The sequence below is a fragment of the Eurosta solidaginis genome, chromosome 1 (genome assembly GCF_040869045.1).
Source record: "Eurosta solidaginis isolate ZX-2024a chromosome 1, ASM4086904v1, whole genome shotgun sequence".
Classification (NCBI taxonomy): domain Eukaryota; kingdom Metazoa; phylum Arthropoda; class Insecta; order Diptera; family Tephritidae; genus Eurosta; species Eurosta solidaginis.
This window is the reverse complement of record NC_090319.1, coordinates 380,804,105-380,828,900: the sequence shown is the minus strand read 5'-3', so window position 1 is coordinate 380,828,900 and position 24,796 is coordinate 380,804,105. Positions and strand designations below refer to the sequence as shown.

The 24,796-nt window shown below is 36.4% G+C and overlaps 1 protein-coding gene across 2 annotated transcripts in view; it reads left to right on the top strand.

Moving 5' to 3' along the window:
• Positions 1 to 21,403: 21,403 nt before the first annotated feature.
• NK7.1 overlaps positions 21,404 to 24,796 on the top strand; it is a 231,008-nt gene continuing 227,615 nt past the window's right edge. For both annotated transcript variants that reach the window (XM_067763242.1, XM_067763236.1), the window contains exon 1: positions 21,404 to 21,542. The gene's annotated coding sequence lies outside the window, so the exon portion shown is untranslated. The remainder of the gene's footprint in view (positions 21,543 to 24,796) is intronic.

Here is a 24,796-nt window from a genome sequence, read left to right as displayed (position 1 = left end):
TAAAATGAATGAGGAGAGGCATGGAGTGACGTACAAAACGAACGGAACACCAACCGACGCACAGTGTTCCGTGTAGAACAAGCTAGCTGGACAAAAACAAAGTTTTTATTCCAAGAATATTGTAATGGAAAATGAAATAAAACAAAAAAATAACGGGATTTTTGCACACATTTGTTTTTTCGCTTATTATATCTTGAGTAATTGAAGTAAGTAAGCAGGAGTGGCCGTAATTTGCGTTGATTAATTTACAAAAATAGTGTTCACTATTACATTTCATAATACTTTTAATTAAATACTTTTACATAAGTTTTGTGATGGATTCTAAGCTCGAAGGTAAGTTGAATTTTTTAATAGTAATCTTTTCGCAATTAGAATATTTTTAATATATTTAAGATTCCGTTATTAGGAAGAAGAGGTACTTTTTACCTACATTTTTAATTTTAGAAAGCGAAAAGTTATATGTACCCGCGTGTACCCGCGCCAAATGTTACATATGTTATAGTCCCAAGTATTTCCTAGTAGTGGAAAGAAAAAACCATTGCGAATTCTTTGCATATCTATTCTTAATTTTTTTTTTTGTAGATTTAGTATTAACCATACCAAGAATGGAGTTTTTTGAAATTTGGTTGAAATATTCGAAAAAATCGAGAAATAAGGAGTTATTGAGTTGTATTTTACTTTAATTTAAGAGCAGTAGCTGAGCATTCGTTAAGAAATTTAAGTCAACAAATTTCAAAATATTCGTCCAACATCGATGAGAAATGGAACAACTCTGGAAGACATCGGGAGCGATTTTGTAATAAAAACTCGGACTGATTTCAAGTTTACAATTACGATGGATTCAAGGTTGCCATCAGAGCAACAAGCTTCGTCTTCAGGTAACCCAGAACCCGGAAGACCACAAAGGACTTTCTGCTTTCCAGTCAAAAGACCAAACGTCGTCGAGTGAACGACCTACTGCAATCCAGAAGTGCTGATGAGTTAGTTTATGCGGCAGAAATATCAACGCGGATGTCCGGCAACAGGAATATTGCGAATATTATAAAAAGTTCATAAAAAACCACAAAAAAAAACGACGAACAAGGTAACATGTGAGCAAGGTGCATGATGCTTGAGCACTGTAGAAGCTTTGTCATACTAGCAAGTCGACGACTTATGGGTACAAAACGACTCGGAAGTGGAGTACCAAAGCAGGCCATAAGGTTTATCCATCATTTTACAGTTTAAGTAAAGCCAAAGCAGAATGCTACCCAAATGAGATTGATGTGGGTGAAACAAGTGCTGAAATTATAGTTCAAGCCGTATTAGATCAAACTGTTGAACGTTTAATCAAGAAGTTCTTGTTAGTTTGTTACCTACATCTGTGTCATTTACTTTAACCAGCAAGTGGGGTTGCGATGGAAGTTCTGGTCATAGTACATATAAGCACAAATTCACATTCAGTGCTGACACTGATGAGTTTTTGTTTATATTTTCTTTCGTTCCTCTTTAGTTACAGGACGAAAAGGGTAACATTGTTTGGCCGAATGTTTCTAAAACGATCAAAGTTTTGGGGGAGGTAAATGCTTTGTTGTCAACAAAGTACTTTCTCGAAGAATGCGAGGTTTCTGTAAATCACAACATGCTCCTAACAATGATTGACGGAAAAGTTTGCAATGTTTTGACTGAAACAAAAGTGTTATATTTGTGGTGCGGGTTTTTATGCCTTACCGAGATAATCTTGGTTTTGCCTTGTCTACTCTCCATGCCTGAATAAGATGTTTTGAATGCTGGCTTCACATAAGTTATCGCCTCAAAGTAAAAAAAATGGCAACTTAGGAATGAGGCAGATAAAGAGAGTGTTAAGCAACGTTCCAACGAAATCCAGAATAAATTTAAAAGTGAACTTGGATTGATAGTAGATCAACCAAAATCAGGATTCAGCAATACCAATGATGGTAATACTGCTCGAAGGTTTTTCGAAAATTCTGAGGCTAGTGCAGAGATTACGGGATTAGATGCAACGCTCATCAACAAATTCCATACTCTCCTTCGCGCATTAGCATCTGGGCATAATATCAATATCCAGATATTATTTGCGAGTGACTAAAAAACTATACATAGATCTCTATCCGTGGTTGTATATGCCTGCTACAGTTCATAAAATCTTAGTGCATATTATAAAATCAGCAATTTTGCCTATTGGTCAACTTCCTGAAGAAGCACAAGAAGCCCGTAACAAAGATTTGAGACGATTCAGGGATGGTAACACACAAAAGTAGTCGCGTGTAGCCACGAATAGAGATCTTATCAATATGTTAGTTATAACACCGGATCCCTTAGTTAACAGCTTAAGGGAGATACCCAAGAAAAATTTTAAAATCCTGACTTCAGAAGTCTTACATTTACTGTCCTCCGATAATGTTGAGGAGTCAATAAATACCCCAGTTGTTTCCAGCTTTCACAGTAATGATGCTCATGACTATGCCACAAGTGACTCATCGAATGACGGAGACGATAATGAATGGTAACATAATTATAAAAAAAAACTTACGCTATAACTTTTTCCTTGATCAATAAGTAGTAAAGTAAAAATAAGTAAAATTTAAAAAAAAAATAAGAAAAAGGGCACATATGGCTGAAAAAATATTATACTTGTAATAAATGACTACATATGAAACTGAAAATATCAGAAAATAATTTTATCCAGCTAGCTTGTTCTACGCGAAACACTGTGCGACGGCGAGAGTCAGTCTCGTGTCACCAAGGTGCGACGGACGCAAGTCTATAGATATAGGGATACGAGAAGCCTGCAACAAAAATAGATTTGCCACAGTTGTTAAATCGACTCTTAGCTAACCCAGGACCGGCGGGGAAATGGCTACGAAATCGATCCCAGCTAGCCATAGGTGAGCGTAGAGGTCTGAATCCAAGCCCCGTGGATGTTTTGATCGGTAGCTGGAATAAATTTGGTAGTTTTGTCAACTCTTACGACAGGCATGCCTGCCCCGGGTATATTCTAAACGCCCTAACCCGCTGGGGGGCATTGACGGCCCATCTTATTGGCTGCTTAGAGGAAGCAAATGGAGGCAGAGAAGCATGGGTTCGGTTAATGCGACGAACTAGCCAAGAAGTGGTAGAAAATTATTGCCACTACCAGCCATCATCCTTCTGCCTGCACAACAGCAAATATAAGATTCTAAAGGGCGATGTTGGAAAGGATGACTCTTAGATTTCTCTTAAACATTTGCAGACACTAGATTGGGTTAGCATCGTAGGTAGTGGCTATCACATATTGGCTCCGTATGATGCTAGCCATCAGTATAGCCGGCGCGATGGCACATCTTTAGGCTAATTATCTGCGCTCGGCTCGAGGCCGAGGGTAGGAGAGACTGCCCCCTTCGACCGAGTGTGTAGTTCTTAGTCTACCACGCCGGTTCCCAAGGGGTGCCAGCAACCATCGATACTGCTAGGTCTGCTAATTTGGATAGCTCAAATACTGACGGCGTCTTCATAAAACGTTTGGCGTATTTATAAATATTTTTGTTAAAACCGCCCATTGTACCTAACAATCCATGCATTGCCTCGCTCTTATTTGATGTTTTTCTTATTCCACTTCATCTTCCTTTCCTGTATGCATGTTTTTTTCCTTTTGTGGAGTAAGCAATTGTAGGCACGTTTCTAGCTAATGATGCCGTTGTTAATGCGCGCCTGAATCACCACCGCGCGTTGTCATCTTCTGGTGATATTATTATGCCAGGAGTGTTGTTGTAGTAATTGTTTTTGAATTGTATTATGTTTGCATGTATGTTTGGCGGCTTGCTGCACTTAAAAATAAAGTATTTTGCAGCGTTGCTACATATAATTTCAAAATTTGCCAAAATGTAGTACCAAAATGCCCACAAATCCTTTGAGATATATAGTTTGTTTTTAGGAAAATACATTTCTTCGAAGCATAGTTGCATTTCCAGCTCCTTCTGAGATACATTTGCACAGAACACTCTAGAGAAAGCTTTGTGTAACTTTTGGTCCTTCCTCAGCACTGAGCGGATAAAGTATTTATCCATGATTCGAGACCGAGCGATAACGGCAGAAAGCTTTTATAGCGAACACACGGTTTCGCCACATGCTGTTTTTCGCGAAACCACCAACAAAACAAGGCGGAGAGGAGATGGTATTAGTGTTGCTGCCAAAGCGAATGTCCACCTTAGCATTTGGGCAAACTCTACCGACACAGAGTGTGAATTACTTTCTAACTTTCTCATAGATGAGGGGCTATGTATATGCAACAGTTAGGATGATCTGCCTTTTGTTATGGCGGTAGAAGAGGAGGTGTTGGATCTTATTTTCAGATCGGATATCTAATAGGGACTGGACGATGAGTATGCTAGACAATTATACGCGTGTTGCGAAGTAGTCCTCTTGTGTGCACCATCAATTCGTTCAAGCCCTACAATTCACGGTGCCTCGCTCATTACTGCTGTGCAACTTCAAAGGTTATTTAGGACTTCTTTCCGTAGGTTGACCATCATTTACAACAATTGCTTTAAACTAGTCTACATATCGAGAGAAAGCCGTAGAAGCTCTAACGGATTACCTAAGGACTTCAGGCTAATCAGCCTCTCGCCGCGTTTCCGTAATATATTGAAACGTCTAACTAAAATTGACATTGTTACAAAACGGTATTCCTTGGGAGCTACTGTCAGCATTGCGGCATACCTATTATAAGGCATGTCAATGGAATGGATCTTTATTCCATTGTAAAACAGAGGGATCCAAATAGGTGGGTTGAGTCATCACAGTCACAACGGAAGCCATTATTTTTACGAGGGAATAGAGGATTTCTGCTTTTAAGATTGTCTTGCTTGAGGCAGATCTGATAGCATCTTTGAAAAGGGTTAAATATTAAGGACCATGGACTCTGTTGACTTGAACTAGTGAAACACATCTCTCTGCAAGGACTGCGCACTAGTTTTTTGAGATGGTAGTAAATCTGAGGGCGGTCTGGTGGAAGGCACACAACATGCCGAACATTACCAAAATACTGGTTGGATCAGCAATGCTCTTAGAACACCACTTCCCACTCCAGCATTCTTACCACATACATACTCTTGATTCATTCCCCTTAGAGAGGACTGCAAAGTGAGCTTAATCACAGACAGTGAATTGATTAACTGGTTCACGAAACTGTCGAAGTTGCAAGGAAAGTTGATGGGAGAATTTCTTCCAGAAGCGCGATGTAAGCGGCCCTATCAACGTAGCGTCTTACAAGAAAAACGAGCCGCTATTAAGGATGCGGTGGATGGAAAGTTGATAATATCAAGCCAAACGTCTTATAAAGCCCCGAGTCCAGCTATACTGCGATCGGCGGTGACCATTTGAGATTACATATAATACCAAAACCCCGGACAGCGCTAGGTAAAACCCATCTTTAGAATAGTAGAAATATCCTTCTGGCCGGAAACGGATAGCAACCAGTCTGCCGAAACTAGTGCGTTCACCAAAGATAATTCATCAGTGGTGATTGGAATTCTGACAGATCAATGCACAATGGTAGTTTATGCCGTATGCTTAACACCCTCAGCAGCTGATTTTCCCAAAACTAAGTCAATTTATTTCGCTTTTCGGGTTTATCCAGGGTCGATTTCAGTCTTATTAGGGGGACTCATGTAACCGTATAAATGCCTTATAAAGTGTGTAAACGTATAAATTTATCTAGTTTACGCAGGAGCTGTCAAATTTTGTATGAAAAATCATTTACACGATTTGTATAAATTTACGCGCACATTTCATTGTGTAAACGCGGTAAACTCAAAGGAATGCAACCTTGCAGACATTACAGACGGCATTTTCATCAAAAATCTCCAACATCAGCAAGTAAAGGCGTTTTAGTTTTGATTTTACACTTAATCTTGGTATTTTTTAATTTGTATAACAATCAAAAAAATTTTTTTGGAAATAATACAGCTGAAAAACAATCAAGTTTATCAAGAGTATCACTAGGTGCGTTCATATAACCGCGTGTGTAAATGGATATAATTTTACACCTTATAAGTTTATATGCTATCATGAGTCCCCCTATTAATTGTGAAAATGGCCTAAAAACGGCAACGCTGCTACATACATACATATTCGCAAGTCCATTAATTGCACCATCCACTATTCATTTTTATACTCAGTTGAGCAGAGCTCACAGAGTATATTAAGTTTGATTGGATAACGGTTGGTTGTACATATATAAAGGAATCGAGATAGATATAGACTTCCATATATCAAAATAATCAGGATCGAAAAAAAATTTGATTGAGCCATGTCCGTCCGTCCGTCCGTCCGTCCGTCCGTCCGTCCGTCCGTCCGTCCGTCCGTCCGTCCGTTAACACGATAACTTGAGTAAATTTTGAGGTATCTTGATGAAATTTGGTATGTAGGTTCCTGAGCACTCATCTCAGATCGCTATTTAAAATGAACGATATCGGACTATAACCACGCCCACTTTTTCGATATCGAAAATTTCGAAAAACCGAAAAAATGCGATAATTCATTTCCAAAGGCGGTTAAAGCGCTGAAACTTGGTAGATGGGTTGACGTTATGACGCAGAATAGAAAACTAGTAAGATTTTGGACAATGGGCGTGGCACCGCCCACTTTTACAAGAAGGTAATTTAAAAGTTTTGCAAGCTGTAATTTGGCAGTCGTTGAAGATATCATGATGAAATTTGGCAGGAACGTTACTACTATTACTACATATGTGCTAAATAAAAATTAGCAAAATTGGATGAAGAACACGCCCACTTTTTAAAAAAAATTTTTTTTAAATTCAAATTTTAACAAAAAAGTTAATATCTTTACTGTATATAAGTAAATTAAGTCAAAATTCAACTCCAGTAATGATATGATGCAATAAAATCCAAAAATAAAAGAAAATTTCAAAATGGGTGTGGCTCCGCCCATTTTCATTTAGTTTGTCTAGAATACTTTTAATGCCATAAGTCGAACAAAAATATACCAATCCTTCTCAAATTTGGTAGGGGCATAGATTCTGTGACGGTAACTGTTCTCTGTGAAAATGGGCGAAATCGGTGGAAGCCACGCCCAGTTTTTATACACAGTCCACCGTCTGTCCTTCCGCTCGGCCGTTAACACAATAACTTGAGCAAAAATCGATATATCTTTACTAAACTTAGCCCACGTACTTACCTGAACTCACTTTATCTTGGTATAAAAAATGGCCGAAATCCGACCTTAACCACGCCCACTTTATCGATATCGAAAATTACGAAAAATGAAAAAAATGCCATAATTCTATACCAACTACGAAAAAAGGGATGAAACATGGTAACTGGATTGGTTTATTGACGCAAAATATAACTTTGGAAAAAACTTTGTAAAATGGGTGTGACACCTACCATATTAAGTAGAAGAAAATGAAAAAGTTCTACAAGGCGAAATCAACAGCCCTTGGAATCTTGGCAGGAATACTGTTAGTGGTATTGCATATATAAATAAATTAGCAGTACCCGACAGATGATTTTCTGGATCACCTGGTCCACATTTTGGTCGATATCGCGAGAACGCCTTCACATATACATCTAAGGGCCACTCGCTGTTAAAACCCTCATTAATACTTTTAGTTTGATATCCATATCGTACAAACACATTCTAGAATCACCCTGGCCCACCCTAATGGCGATATCTCGAAAAGGCGTCCACCTATAGACCTAATGCCCACTCCCTCTTAAAATGCTCAGTAACACCTTTCGTTTGATACCCATATCGTACAAAAATTCTAGAGTCACCCCTGGCCCACCCTAATGGCGATACCTCGAAAAGGCGTCCGCCTATAGAACTAAGGATTACTCCCTTTTAAAATACTCATTACCACCTTTCATTTGATACCCATATCGTACAAACACATTCTAGAGTCACCCTGGCCCACCCTAATGGCGATATCTCGAAAAGGCGTCCACCTATAGACCTAATGCCCACTCCCTCTTAAAATGCTCAGTAACACCTTTCGTTTGATACCCATATCGTACAAACATTCTAGAGTCACCCCTGGCCCACCCTAATGGCGATATATCGAAAAGGCGTCCACATATAGACCTAATGCCCACTCCCTCTTAAAATGCTCAGTAACCCTTGGTCCACCTTTATGGCGATATCTCGAAAAGGCGTCCACCTATAGAACTAAGGATTACTCCCTTTTAAAATACTCATTACCACCTTTCATTTGATACCCATATCGTGCAAACACATTCTAGAGTCACCCTGGCCCACCCTAATGGCGATATCTCGAAAAGGCGTCCACCTATAGACCTAATGCTCACTCCCTCTTAAAATGCTCAGTAACACCTTTCGTTTGATACCCATATCGTACAAACATTCTAGAGTCACCCTGGCCCACCCTAATGGCGATATCTCGAAAAGGCGTCCACCTATAGACCTAATGCCCACTCCCTCTTAAAATGCTCAGTAACACCTTTCGTTTGATATCCATATCGTACAAACATTCTAGAGTCACCCTTGGTCCACCTTTATGGCGATATCTCGAAAAGGCGTCCACCTATAGAACTAAGGATTACTCCCTTTTAAAATACTCATTACCACCTTTCATTTGATACCCATATCGTACAAAAACATTCTAGAGGCACCCCTGTCCCACCCTAATGGCGATATCTCGAAAAGGAGTCCACCTATAGACCTAATGCCCACTCCCTATTAAAATGATCAGTAACACCTTTCGTTTGATACCCATATCGTACAAACATTCTAGAGTCACCCCTGGCCCACCCTAATGGCGATATCTCGAAAAGGCGTCCACCTATAGACCTAATGCCCACTCCCTCTTAAAATGATCAGTAACACCTTTCGTTTGATACCCATATCGTACAAACACATTCTAGAGTCACCCCTGGCCCACCCTAATGACGATACCTCGAAAAGGCGTCCACCTATAGACCTAATGCCCACTTCCTCTTAAAATGCTCAGTAGCACCTTTCGTTTGATACCCATATCGTACAAACATTCTAGAGTCACCCTTGGTCCACCTTTATGGCGATATCTCGAAAAGGCGTCCACCTATAGAACTAAGGATTACTCCCTTTTAAAAAACTCATTACCATCTTTCATTTGATACCCATATCATACAAACACATTCTAGAGTCACCCCTGGCCCACCCTAATGGCGACATTTCGAAAAGGCGTGCACCTATAGACCTAATGCCCACTCCCTCTTAAAATGCTCAGTAACACCTTTCATTTGATTCCCATATCGTACAACTAGAGACACCCCTGGTCCACCTTTATGGCGATATCTCGAAACGGCGTCCACCTATGGAACTAAGGATCACTGCTTTTCAAAATACTCATTAACAGCTTTCATTTGATACCCATATCGTACAAACATATTCTAGAGTCACCCCTGGTCCACCTTTATGGCGATATCCCTAAATGGCGTCCATCCATAGAACTATGGCCTACTCTCTCTTAAAATACTCTTTAATACCTTCCATTTGATACACATGTCATACAACCACATTCCAGGGTTACCCTAGGTTCATTTTCCTACATGGTGATTTTCCTTATTTTGTCTCCATAGCTCTCAACTGAGTATGTAATGTTCGGTTACACCCGAACTTAGCCTTCCTTACTTGTTCCAATTGGGTTCTCTTCACTAACGTTCAACATTTTTTATATGCCTACCCATACAAACAAACATACACAGTCAAACATAATTGTTGTCGCATTTTATTTATAATTCATTTTTTGTTCTTTCAACACCTTCTTCATCTTTCCATGCGCTTCCCTGCTTTCCTCCAGCATGTCTACTTCCTTCCTTCGACCAAACCATTTCCTTCATTCCTTCATGCTGCGTGTCGGTCGCATCTCGCGTGCTTTCCTCGTTAAGTTGCTCATGCTGATGATTTTTAAAAGGGCATCGAGTTCATGTTCGGCATCATCAATTATAATTTCTACTCAACATTCGCCATAACTTTGCCAGCAAAATATAGCACAAGTGAGGGGTCCCAAAAGCGAAGGGGCAACAAGATACAGAAATTAAAATCAAGTTGAAGAAACATTATTTTTAAGTCTGTATGCGTCGTTTTGATGTAGTAAACTGAATTTTTGCACAGAAAAAACGCGCACACCCATACATACATATTAAAAACGCGACACAAGCACCGTTTTGCTTAAATGGAATTCTTCTTAATGAGATACGAGATTTACCCTCCGCAACATAGAACAACCGGCGAAACCAATGGAGCAACGGGTCAATTGCTAGAGACGCCAACAGCCCGCAGCTAGCAGCAACAGCATCAGCTTCTGCCACCAGGCATAAGGCTAACAAACAAGTTCAAGCAGAGTAACATGATGACTGCACTTTTAATTAGTTCCTTAATTTGGCCACATTGTGAGTCATTCAACGCATGGCCATACAGTCAGATATTTCACAATTCAGAGCTCAACCACTTGGCTAAATATGTACGAGTTGCTCGTTTTCGCTCATTGTCTGTTGTCACTGGCCGAGAATTCGCGGCATTCAATTATTTTAATTAGTTCAACCCAGTTTGAAGTGTTTTTATTTTTTTATAATTTTAAGTAAGGCTGGTCCTTAAACTGTTATAAGTATGTGGCTCATTGGGCTTAATAGCTCATTTTCACTATGCCTCTATACCTAAACATATAGTCTGTTAAAGAAAACACAATCGTCTGTATTCTCATTGTCAAAACGATAGTAGTATGATGACATTTTCATGAAACAGCAATATTATCGTTACAAGGTAACCGTCCACATAATCTATCATAAATCTGCTTTCTGGCAGTCATTCTGAAATTTCAATAGTTTCTGAGCTCTAAAATAATCTAGGAACATCGTACGTAATCTAGGTCTTGTCTATAATGGAAAACGTGTGCTTGATTTTTTTCGGATAATGTCCCATACACACCATAAAAAACCTACATATATAGATTATTCTGTGTGTTGTCCAAATACATAAATTTTACATAGGGGCCGCATGCCTAATGTTTCTCGCATTATTACATATTTAAGATTTTTCTAGATGTCTAGGGGCTTTCTTATTTTTCTCTTCAATTTCCTGAATCTTATAGGTGCTACGAGCACCTATTTACCTATTTTTTCTAAAACTAAAGCGGAAAAACTAGACAGTATCTAAATAGACAAAACTTGCTTGAGCCTTCCATGAAAAGCTTTAAGAAATTGCTAATAATCTTGCTATGCTTTCTTGGATGGCCTATAATAAAGGGAAAGTCTCACCAGGCCCTAAATAAATCGAATGGCATTTTCCAAGTTGTTTGAAAGAGTTTCAGAAAGCCTAATTTTGTTAGTCTATATTGCATTATAGTTATGGAAACTATGTCTAGAGTGACCACTCTCAATACTGGGACAGCTACTTCGCTCTGAGAAGCTGAAAATGTTCAAAGTTCAAAGTTTATTAATAAATTTGTACATGTGAGACTATTGTCTCTTAACATACATCAACATTCGGATATTTATCAACAATACAATATTTTTAATTTCTAAATTTATTTTTAATATACATTATGTTAAATAAATAGATTATGGAAACTAATTCAATCAAAACACTATCAACTATTCTATGTATGAATATTTGTATGAATACTCAGGAAGGTCTTTGACTAGTTTAGTAAAAAGAAAAATAAAAACAACAATAAAAGAATGAATCTGATTCAAAAAAAACTATGAAAAATTATTATGTATGTATATTTTGCAGAAACTAAAATAAAGCCAATTTAAAGCACCTGGTATTGCGTTCATTTTTAATGTTATTTGGTAGTGAGTTCCATAATTTGATAGCACTGACAAAGAATGTTCTGGAAAATGTAAGATACTTATAGCGTGGAACTATAAGGTTGCCAGTTCTGTCTGATTTTTAAAAACATAAATTTCTAAATAGGTATTCCGGTTGCCTTTTATGGATTAAATCGTGTAGGAACCCAAAATTGCGATAATTCAGAAAGCTAACGGGACTGCGGTTAATTATCTTGGAAGAAAACTCCGATATATGATCAAATTTACGCCTAGAAAATATATATCGAGCGCAGCTGTTTAAAGCCAGCTGCACCTTTTTCTGTGACTCACTGTCGATATTGCCGAAAGCGATCCCCCCAAAGGATATCAGTGGAACTATAAAATTTCTCACCAATTTCAGTTTCACATTAATTGGAATTAAATCTGCTGTCTGCCTCAACTTGTTTCAGAAAACCTGAGAACTTTGGATATAACCATTCAGAAAACAATAAAGTTACTCAGTTTCAAAAACATGTATATTAAAATTTCTTGTGCAATGTTATCGAAATTTCTAAGATTCTTTTTATTTACTTCATCGTTATCGTTGTTATTGTATTAATTTGTGTTGTTATCGCTGTTCTTTTTTCTTATTGCGTGCATGTTCTTCGTTCTTTTTCTTTTATGTTAACTGTTTCATATCTCTTATTTTAATTGTTTTCTTGAATGTTGTTTTTGTTTTCTCTTTCATTAATTTGTATTGTTTCAATATTTTATTAATTATTTTATTGTTTTAATTATTAATATTTCTTTTTGGCTTGTTTGTAGTTGTTGTTTTTATTTTTTCTCAATTGTTATATTTGTTCCTAAGTAAGTAGTTAATGTTCGTGTTTATCTTTGCTGCCATTGTTTGATTTCATTTAAAGTTTTTCCTTTAATATTATTTAATATCTCAAATTAAGTTTTGTTGTATTTGTTTTCGTGGTTTTGTTTGTAGTTGTTCTTTCCAATAGTACATTCTCCAAATCGGTTTTTGCTGAATTTATTGTTTTTGCTTGGTGCTTTTCGTTTTATCTGCATTTTTTTATTGGAATTTTGGCTGTTCTTTTTATCTTCTGTTTTTTTTCTGATTTTTGTTAGTTAACGTATTTGGTTTTCTTCAAAACATAATATTGGCTTTGTTAAATCTTAATTACATTTTTCATTAGCTTCTGTTGTTTTAGTGTTCTTTCATAGTTGTCGCTTTTTTTAAGGTTTGCGTATATTTCATGCCTTTACTTTTTACTTGTTTCGACATTGTTTGTTGCTGTTACTACTTTTCTTGTTTGTTTGCTTTTTCTGGTGTCCGATAAAAGACTACACATGTAGAAAGTGAGCGCTGCTGGAGAAATATAGGAGTTTCGAGCTATTTGGCATAGCTAATAGAACTTAAAGCAATAACTAAGCTGGTTTTTTGAAAACGTCTATTATCGATGCGTTGGACTTACTTGGAGAAAGTCAGACCGAACTAAACACCGAGCTAGTCAGATAAGTTATGCACTACATACGATACTACTAGAAAAGTCTGCCTAATATTCAAAAAGTCAAAAAAAACTAAAACTAGTAGTAGGAATTCAACGTTTTAATACTGGTTCTGTAATCTCTTATGGGACCAGATTTGGATTAAGGGAATTTACAAACATTATGGATTGAAGATTCGTACAAATTAATTAGATTTTACAACTAAGTCGTTGGCTCAACTGCCTTGCTCTTGTTAGTTTGAAGATAAAATCACATTAATTGTGAATACAGTTGTGCTACTTTTGTCTCGTCTTTAATAAAAATTAACGAAGAATATGTTTAAATTCGATAGTCTAGACATCTAATACTCTAGACTAATTAACATTAATTTATACTCACAAATTGATATGGCAGCAAAGGAGTATTTTATTGAAAAACAGCAAGTTTCACATCATCAAACTCTCGACATTGAAATATAAAATTCAATTAAATTGATTATTTCAAATTGTACTCAACAACAACCCCTCATCTTTATACACTCATACGTACATACAAACAGACAACCAGAGGAAAAGAAAGTTGAACCATTCTCATCAATTAGTTCCACCCGCTTAAAGAAATCAAGGAATAAAAGAAAACATTAATAGCAGCAACACTAAATACTACAACAATACTCGAACTGCAATTCAATTAACGCGCAATCTTCTACCACCACCACCACACCAACACCAGCAGCAAACAGAATGTGCTTAAAAAATTTTTTCCCCACCCACGAAGCAAACACTCAGAGTTCATACCGGACCCCAGACAACGAGGAGATCAAATTAAGGGCACGCACATTATAATGATTCAGGCACGAATTATTAAGTAGAAGAATAGAAAAGTACAAACACCTTATGTACATACATTAGAGTACATATCAAAAATAATACAAGTTGATATCAAGCAGGAAGCAGAGCTCGAAAAGATGAAGCAGCAAATAACGAATGATTGAAAAATAAAAACAAAAACGTCATCGACACGCAGAAAGCGCCAACAAATGTGTCTAAAGTAAAACAAATATAATTATCACGAATTAAAGCACCGAGGAGCAAAAAAAAAAACTATTCAAGTAGTGTGTTTTCATTAGGGTGCATCATATTTTGGAAATAGTTTTTTCTTGGTCCTTCCAGAAAATCTAATACTGAATTACGTGACCCATTTACAACGGAGCATAGTTGATGAACTCTACTAAATTGCTTCCGATATTGTTTTATGTATATTACAGTGTCCACTATTTAGTGTTTTTTTTTAGCTTAAGACTATGCGATATATATATGTAAATAAATACATATCTAACTAAACTTATTAGTTTTTATTTTAAAAAATAATTTTGCATCGAAAATATTAATTTAAATGAAACATAATTGATTAGTCATCAACGAGACCATAAACTTGAGGATAGTGATTTTAAAGAGGATTGGTTTTTTTTAATTCACCGTTGGATTGGATCTGACATTTTGAAAACTGAAATCGGATTCGTAATAAGCGATATCTAAGCATCTTTGTCCCACATTTGAACCCAAACCAATTTCGAATGCGGTGACTTTTACTGTTTGTTGTTTTACTGCAGTTTCGAAACAATACTACTCTTACGAAATGTTTATTCCATTTTAAGAAATCGGCCGCCGTAGTGCGTTCATAGCATGCTCCGTCTATTTCATCCAAGGTCCTGGGTTCAGGTCTCGGGCAAAGCAACACGAAACAATTTAGAAACAAGTTTTTTAAATTCCATACTAACGATTACACGATACTTGTAAAGCGATACTTGATATGAGTGCCGTCTTGGTACTTTTCATTCGATATCGTGCCCTTAGCCACAGCAGTATTGCTGCTGTGATATCAACGACACCTCACTTGCGTAGAAAGCTAACTATTCGGGTTAACGAGGGCTAATCATGCACTTCCATTTACCTGAAGAGATGGGGAGTAAAAAAGTACTTAAACGTGGCCAGTTTAAGATGTACTAAGAAATGGGCAAGTGAATAATAAATAAACAAGTGAATTAATTTTATAATAAATACTTTAAGTAGGTAAAATCTAAAGAGATCAAAAATTAGTTAGAAGATAAAGAAAATTGCTTTGTAAAACCAACTAAAACATAATTTATACACAAAATACTTCAAACGACAGGTATATCCCCCATAGCTGTTTTTGAAAACTTTTACTTTTAATAGACCAAGCCATTCCCATACATCTGCCAGCAGGACCATTCGAAATTTAGATTAGGTCTGTGAAGATCGCAAGTAGACTTAATAATTTCATAGTATTATACGGAATATAACTTTAGAAACAATTTAGATATAGTGTATACTTTTTTTCACAAAAAATATATTGGTATTGAAAATGGGATTGATATTATAAAATTCCGAAAATCGAAAAAAATTATGTATTTATAGAACTGATGATAATTAGGTTACTAAATTTGATAATACAACTCACCTTTTGCTCAAAAAAAATTTTTTAAATCAGAAAAAATGGGCATAAGAACAGACTTTCTGAAATAGTATATGAACTGCAAAAGCATTAAATTAAAATGCATTAAAGATATCACATACCACGCCTTAATTTTTATGAAAGCTTACTTGCAACATCTTTCTAGGTAGTAACGCTATTTTACTATACTTTTACCTAAATATTAAAATTGAAGCAAGCAAATTTATCTGACAAAGCTCGACTAAAAGGTTCTTTATAATTTAATTCCAAAATCTTTTATATGGAAGTGCGAATCCATGGTTCAACTCAGTCACAGTCCCACTCCGAGTCTCAGTCCCAGTCCTAGTCCTAATCCCAGTCCCAGTCCATCTCTGGATAATATATTACTCTGTACCAAAGCACTCATCAACAGCTTTCATTTGATATCCATACTGTATAAACACTGTCTAGGCATTCACTGGCCCCCTCAGAACCCCCCCCCCTCTCGACGGGCCTGGTGATGTGCTATACTTGATATCACTCAGTCACAGAAGTCACAGAAACTACGGGGTAGAATCTCTGGTTCAAAATTAGTGCATTTCTACTGCATACTGAACCACTAATAGTTCGCCATCTATCTCTTTTACATGTTTTCTATTGGCGAATTTAACATGGCGATGTCCTAGGCAGTGGAAATTATCCCCGCTGCTTTAACTTTCCACTAGTAGCTAACTATGTATATTCAAATTTATTTTTGGTATTTTTTCGAAAGTTACGTACTGGTGGAATTGTGGAAAGAAAATTGAAAGAGGCATACTTATATGTAGCCGCAGCTCGTTGATTTTAATATGAATATCTAGCTCATTTGGCACTCTAGGTCTAGTTCTGAACCAGAATTTTGTATCACTAGTTACTTACTTCCCTTGAGGGTAATTAACTAATATCATATGAAGTTAGAATAGGCTCCTCTTCTTTTGATACAGTTTCGCTTATATGCTTCATTCATATGCCCCATATATTTCAGCTCCGCGGTCAATTATCTATTTTAATTTTATTTATGAATCAATTTTGATTACAACTTTTTTTTAGTGCTTTAATATTTTTGAAAAATTTTTAGTTGTCAAATTGTTAGTGTAAATTTTTTTATTATACACAAGTGCCTGAGCTTCATACGGAAGTGCTTTTTCTTGGCAATTTCATAAGAAATTCGAGCATTTTCGTATGATTCCAAATTATATGTGAGGGCATATGGGAGTACTATGAAAATTTTTTTTCATATTCAAAGTGTGAATTTGTATCTATGCCTATGATTCAGGGCAAAACAAAACAAAAGTGCCACAAGTGTATAGGGGTTGAGTAGCCCTGATAATTTATAATAATTTTACTTTTCTTTTCAAACTTTAAGTGAATATGTTGTAGACAGTAGAGAATGGGTCCGAGGCTTATCGTATGTAGTTTTTTTGTTTGGTTTTTTTTTTTCGAGACCACCCTAATTTCTGCAAATTTCGATATTTCACCCTCTACCGACCATACCCTCTCTAATCTATCTAAGCCATAGAAACAGCATAGAGAACCGCATTCTAAACAAAAACACCCTTTTTCTATAGGGTGTTCCATTTTAAGATAGACTCAAAATAAATGAATCTACAATATGCACACCCTAAAGTATATACCTACATTATATGAACAACGAATAACAAAAACTCCACAAATACTCATGAGTTATGACTGAAAATATCTGAGTAATTTGAGGAGTCACAAATGCGCGCACATATGCACCCACAATATGACATACGAACATAAAGTATAAAAATTTCAGTTTCATTCAAAAGGAACGCAATCATACAACAAGTAACAAAAGCCATAAATCAAGCGGAAAAATATTCAGAAGCAACCGTACATGAGTGCATTGGCGGTAGTTGGGGCAATACAAGAATGAACAGAATCAAATGAGGCAACGGCAGCAGGAATGAGTTGACGATAAAAGCTATGCAACAGTCTGTTAACTGCTCTATAATCCATTATTGGACTGTTGGAAATTCTAGTAATGCGCAGCGCATCGTTAAATGGCTTCGTCGATGGGAGCATATACAAAAACAACAGCAAAGCAACAGCAGTAAATTGTATATAAAAAAGTAAAGATGTTTATAAAGGGAAGCTTAGCTTGGATACTCAACAAAATGTTGCATGTAGGCAGAAGTGTGCTCTGGCGTTGTGGCAGGAAGTGTACGAGAGGCACCTGATGTTCTCTCGGCTGTGCGTGAACGAGTGAGATACACTCACATGTATTCAAATGCTCTCAGCGACGTATCCTCTGGCACCTTATAGATAGAGCTACCAAAGTAGAAATTTTTAGTCGGGAATGGGAATTGACGATTTGAAATTATTGTAGCCTTCATACTACAAGCATTAATGTGGAAATTTTAAAATTTTGAGATAAAAGGTGCACTCGATAAGAATTTGAATGTTTTATAACAAAAAAAATTAATAATGTTCAGAAATTTTAGGCAGATCCTCACTTGATTTTGTTTTTTTTTTTTGTGCCACATTTAATATACATATTTTGTAAATTAAATATACTCAGTGGGCTCGGCAATTGGCCAAAGGTAACTTCCTATGGTTGGTGTTATCTACCACGGGAAATGGAAGTGAGGCCTTTATGGTGCTCCCAGAGAGAGAGACCTTGCAACGCTAGAGAAGGCTTTTGGTAATATTTTTAAATTACAAGCAAAGCATAAAGCATATATCTTGAGGATTTTTTTAGTCAATAACGTATGGCATATATATAAACGTCCTGTACATGAGGAAGAAATCGAGAAAAACCTCTCATATGAACAATCGGTTGTATTGGAAATGTAATATATGTATGACCGATCTTCTTTGAGATTTCAATCTTCTAGTTGCTAAAACGAGTAATAAATGACAACACCTTCTTTTTCGGATAATCGATAGTATGGGTGATATATGTACGCTATAGTAGTCCGATCCGGTCGGTTCCAACAATTGATTAATCAACTCAGCTCGTCATACTGTTTATTTCGGTTTGCTTATTGGTGGGTCTATCTCTTATTTTTTCAAGGATTTACCATATTGAAATTCGTGCTAAACTTAATATACCATTTCAATTTCATGAAAGGTATAAAATTTTACAACGTGCTAATCTGTCCAGGCTTTGCCACCGTCCGGCCGAAGAGAATGGACCCATGTAGAACTCTAGGCACCATTTTAATGTACATTCTCCTGGACACAATAACTTAATATACCCTGTGTGTGTTGACTAAACCTATTTGGTTAGAGCAATATACCTGACGATGTCCTTTATGGAGCATTTTACACCACCCCTAGATCGGGCATCATAAAGCTCCCTTAAGTTCGCTAGAGCTTGACACTCACAGAGGATGTGGGTGAGTTTCTCATAACAATCGCCCTCATTCCTATTCTTTAACCACTGTAGGCTAAATAGCCACTGTCCTATAATTGTGTATGAGATGCTGAATATCTTTTTCCTACTAGACATATTCCATAGAAACTCTGTTTTTTTCTGATTGTAGTCAGACAAAGTTTTCTTGGTGATTTGACAGGTGCCCGTAGAGTACCATTGCGAATTGCGGTAAGTCTGCCAATATTTATTGATGAAATTTGTCAATGCACCGGTCTTTGCCAGTTCATATGCTATTTCATTGCTCTCAATGTTCCCATGACCGTTTAGTCAAGTGAGTGCGACGGGCATAATAAAGTTTACTGCTTCGCGTAAGATCCCCTCATAGTTACCAACGGCATTAGATAGCGTATATATCGTGAATCTAGCGCTTTGAGTGCAGCTTGGCCCTCCGATATATACATATCGCTTCCAACTTTCTCTATACCTAGCAGCTCTGCTTGTAAGATGCCGACTATGTTTGGAAGACGGATGGGGATTTCGACTTTTAGCTACTCGGAAAAAACGCCCGCACGAACATCGCAGTTTTTTTCTGGTCCGTCAGTGTAGAGTGAGGTGATGCCCTCCATGTGAACTATATCAGCTTATCAATCCATTCTTGAGAAAAACTCACCTTGAAGGGTGCAATGTGGATGAAAGATTGTTGTTGATGATGAGCATATTTATTAGGGCGGGTCGAATTAAAAATCGCTCATTGCTCTGTGAAAATCGTATTGTAGCGATCAAAATAAGAAACTTTGCCGAAGGAACCATACCTCTAAAACGAATTCTGATGTCCCCCCCCCCCCTTTGGGTCAAACTTTAGGTAGTGGCAATTTCAATTCTACCTGCTGTGTCTTGTGATGGCTTAAAAAAAACAACACAAGCAATTTTACGATCTGCAATTGTGTCACAGTGATATCTTCATTTTTTAAAACGGTTGAATAAAAAACCCACACAACTATGTTTACGACATGCAAATGCATCACAGTGATGCCTTGGTTTTAAAAGGGGGTTGTAAAAACGCTAATTTCTAATAATTTTTTTTAATTTCTTTTCTATTGCTAAGTTAAATTCATTTTTTCATTTACATATGTTCTGACTAAAGAAATTTCTAAAGAGAAAAATAAACTCCAAAAAGAAAAAACATAGGCATTTCAAAGTGGGATTTTTCAAAATTTGCCCATACGACCCAAAGAGGGGGACATCAGAATTCGTTTTAGAGGTATGGTTCCTTCGGCAAAGTTTCTTATTTTGATCCCTAGAATATGATTTTCACTGAGCAATGGGCGATTTTTTTGCCTCCCCACAAATCGACCCGGCCTAATATTTAGTATACCACTATGACCATACAGTTTTTCTTTGCAGCTTATAGAGTCCCTAAGCCTGGTGACTGAGCCTGAAGCTGTAAGGCGAATATGGAAATCCAATGCCAGCTAAGTGCTCCTCTTACCATTAGTTTTGCAATCTTGTATTGCTTGCCCAGGGTTTTAGTTAAACTATTTTTTAAACATTACACCAATTTTTTCTCGCGATCTTCTTATGGCGATAACGAAGCAAAGCGACTTATATATATTTTACTCGTGATTACAACTAGCAGAGATCGTAAAATTTTTTTCAAGCATTTAAAATTAATTTCAATTTTTTTTTTTTAATTTCATATGGAAGTGAGAAAAATTATCACAGAGACGAAACTGTTCAAAGGCTTTGCATTAAAATATTAACCAAAAATTTTTATTTTCCAATGTTTTAAGAGAAAAGTTGGAAGAAAACACTCTCTAAAACAATTTTTCACATTATTTAAGAAGAAATGGCAACCTTGGATACGAAAGAGCACATAATTCATTTAACATAATTGAAACAGACATAAAAAAGTGAAGGTGAAGCATTAAATGTAAAAGGAATAAAAACGAAAGGCTAAATTGAATCAACACGGCGCAATGCGCGCGCACGCACACACACTCAGGCACATGAAAAAGCAGGCAGCCAACAAAAAAGCACAGCCATAATGGAGACAATTGAGCGATAATACAATAACGAAAAGAAAGAATTGCAACAACAACAGCTTAAGCTGACAATAAAAAAGGACAAACACTCTTGTACATACTCACATAAACATTGCGATACATACACACACATAAAGCAATACAATAATCAACATTCAATTGGCTTGTAAACATATGTTGAGCAATAATGTTGCAAAGCAAATTGAAATGTTGCTAAAAGTATTTAAGGTATTTGCTCAAAAAATAAATGGGTGCTGCTCATTCTAAATTCAATTGAACGCTTTTCAGCAACGAAAGTGTGCTGGCCGGTAGTAGTAATATCAAAATTTATAGAGCGCAATTTATGCGAAACAACAACTACAACAGTACAATACGAAGAACAAAAATATTGAAAGTAAACAAAGCAACAAAAAAGTGGTGAGTGAGGGCAATCTATTAAAACTTATAATTGCAATCATTATAATATTTTTATGGGGGCAAACACACTCTCGCATACGGGTAACACACATGAACACAAACATAGTTACATATAAACACATGAGACAATTAAATAAGCAAAGACGCGCGCATATCGCTCACATTGAATTATGAGCAAATAAGTGAGTGAGTGAGTGAGTGAGTAAATGAAAGATTGTGGAGTGAAGTAGTGCTGGTGGCGGTAACGGTGTATGACAAGCAAGCAAAGTCAGACGATAACAGCGCCAACAAGTAATGATGGCAGCAACAGTAACAGCTGAAACAGCAATAACAACAACACAATGATATCAAAGAATTGCCGTTTACTACGTTTGTGAATTGGTATACATATGTATGCATGTGTGTGCTTGTAGTATGGAGCAATTGCCATGAGTCGAGTAGAACGTTGTTAAATGGCATAATATTACCGATACAAGCAACGATGAAGAACACAGCAATAAGAACACAGTATCTCAGCAACACTGCGAGTGATACAAATAGACTGCAATGGGGCCAAATATCGAATATTCATATAATTAAAAAATTTTAAATGAAGCAAGCAAACTAAATAATATTAAGAATTGAATTCTCAAATAAGTCCTCTTCTATGTATAACAACATATTGATAATTGTAGCTTACATGTTTGATATTTACCAGAACTCCGGAAAACCTCTCAACCAAATAAAATGATATAATATTAATTGTTATTTAAAGAGAGATACATTTCTGTCTGCAAATAATCTTTAGCTTCAAATAATTTTGTTTATGGTTTTTACATCAAAAAAATTCCTCTCGGAAAGAAACAACAACTCGTAATATATGAACCTTAAAAGAAATCGACAAAAAATAAGCCCTAGCCTTTATTCGATCTCGAATTTTCTGGTAAATTAATCAAAGTGTTCATTTAAATGGCTTCTGTCTAAATAACCAGTATCCTGTAAATCGTCAACTTCTCATACATTTTTATATTCAATTGGGTAATTCACTAGACTGTTGTAGTCATGTAAAATTTTAAGATTTGAGCTGATTTTATAGTTTCCAATATAAAACTTAACTAAAGCATAGAACATAGAGTTGTGTTAAAAATCAAGAAAAAAACTTGATGAAAGCTATCGAGTACAGATTTGAGAAAAAAAATTACTTCTTTTCTTTAAGGAAACTCGATAAAAAAATTACGATTGAAATTCAGTTTCGATGTCCATTATTACAGTCTGCTTATTTGCGATTTAAAGCAGGGCTCTTCACTTCAAAACACAATTGTGCAGATTCGATTCACACGGACTGCTTCGCGATTTCGTTTATTGAATGTGTTACTCTCATGTTATAAAAATCATATATTCATAGCAAATTTGCAAAATATTTCTTAAATATAAGCAATTAATGCGGCAATCGCCGTGCTTCATTGCTCTTTGATCAACGAGTAAACCACTACGATCATAGAACTCTTACTATCACAGTAACAGTTTAAGTTTCGAAGAGCCTTGATTTAATGCTAAATACGCGTAAAGAAGGAGCAATTCATAGACTTACGAAGATGCGGAAAAAAGTGGTAGAAGTCATGGAAAACGCTAAAAGGATAACACCTAGAATTTTAAAAATTTTTTCTAACGAAAAGCTACTTTTAATACATACAGAAGCCTCATATCCATGAAAATGCTGGAGCATGTGGCTATATCCTCAGAACTAAACAAGTAACTTTCCAGCAATGGGCTGGGAATTCAGATTATTACTTTAATATTGATTTACTATAACATTTTTGATTGGGCTATTCGACTTTTAGAGAGATTCTGCCCTCAAAACAAAATCTTTTGGATAAAATTTATCCATTTATTTAGAAAATCAAAGTCGCATATATCATATGCTCAGCAAATTGGGTAGCTTATATAATGTGACTTGCTAAATGGTTCCTGAACTATTAAACAAACTACACAAATCAAGGAAAACGGACTAAAATAAAACTCATGTTACAAATAAGAAATTTATGTTTATGTGTTTTATACATTTTAACAATTTTCTTCTAAATCCGGGTCTGTGTATGTATTTCTATGGCTTCCTCACATAACCGAAAAGTAAATTTTTTCTCGAAATAGGGTAAGTGCGCAATTCGATATCTCTGAATGTTAATCTTGCCAGAAAATATCAATTTACACTGCAATATCCAACATTCAGTCGTAATATCGACATTTCTTAACCAAGCAACTACAGGGTCCAGTGTACTTTAAAAATTTTAAGGCCGGTTATCTCAAACACAGCTGTGACTGATTTTTTCAGTTAGCCAGTAAGCGAAAGCGGCGGCCACCGTGGTGTGATGGTAGCGTGCTCCGCCTACCACACCGTATGCCCTGGGTTCAAACCCCGGGCAAAGCAATATCAAAATTTTAGAAATAAGGTTTTTAAATTAGAAGAAAATTGTTCTAAGCGGGGTCGCCCCTCGGCAGTGTCTGGCAAGCGCTCCGGGTGTATTTATGCCATGAAAAGCTCTCAGTGAAAACTCATCTGCCTTGCAGATCCCGTTCGGAGTCGGTATACAACATGTAGGTCCCGTCCGGCCAATTTGTAGGGAAAATCAAGAGGAGCACGACGCAAATTGGAAGAGAAGCTCGGCCTTAGATCTCTTCGGAGGTTATCGCGCCTTACATTTATTTATTTTTTTTTTAGTAAGCGAAAAATTTTGTTTAAATTAATGCCATTTTGGTATATGTGCTCTTATATTAGTCTGTATGCAATTTTGAAGAAGTTAGCGGTGCCACGACAACCGCTACCATGTTGTGGCCGAAATTTGTAAAAATAAAGTTATGTAACTTGAATAAGACAAAATTGTTATGATCTATAGTTAAAGTTTTAGGTCTCTTCGGTCCATAGTTCGTTTTAAGAGATTTTTTGAAACTAAAAATATGCGACTTTTGAAATGTTGGGCAAATTAAAAATTTGGTTGGAATCGGACTATATTTTTCATATAAAATCAATCTTAACCTTTAGATCCCAAAGCAGATCTTATAAACTGTTAATTAAGTCATCAAGTGTCAAAATTATAAATTAATTTTGTATTTTCTCAATTGGCGCTCTCATGAAAGACTGACACCCATAATTTTCCCCGTAGAAAACTAGAACAGTTCATTATTTTCGTAGAAGACTAGCGTCGAAATATAACGCGATTAAAAAAAATAATAATAAATGAAAAGCGCGATAACCTCCGAAGGGATTTAAGGCCGAT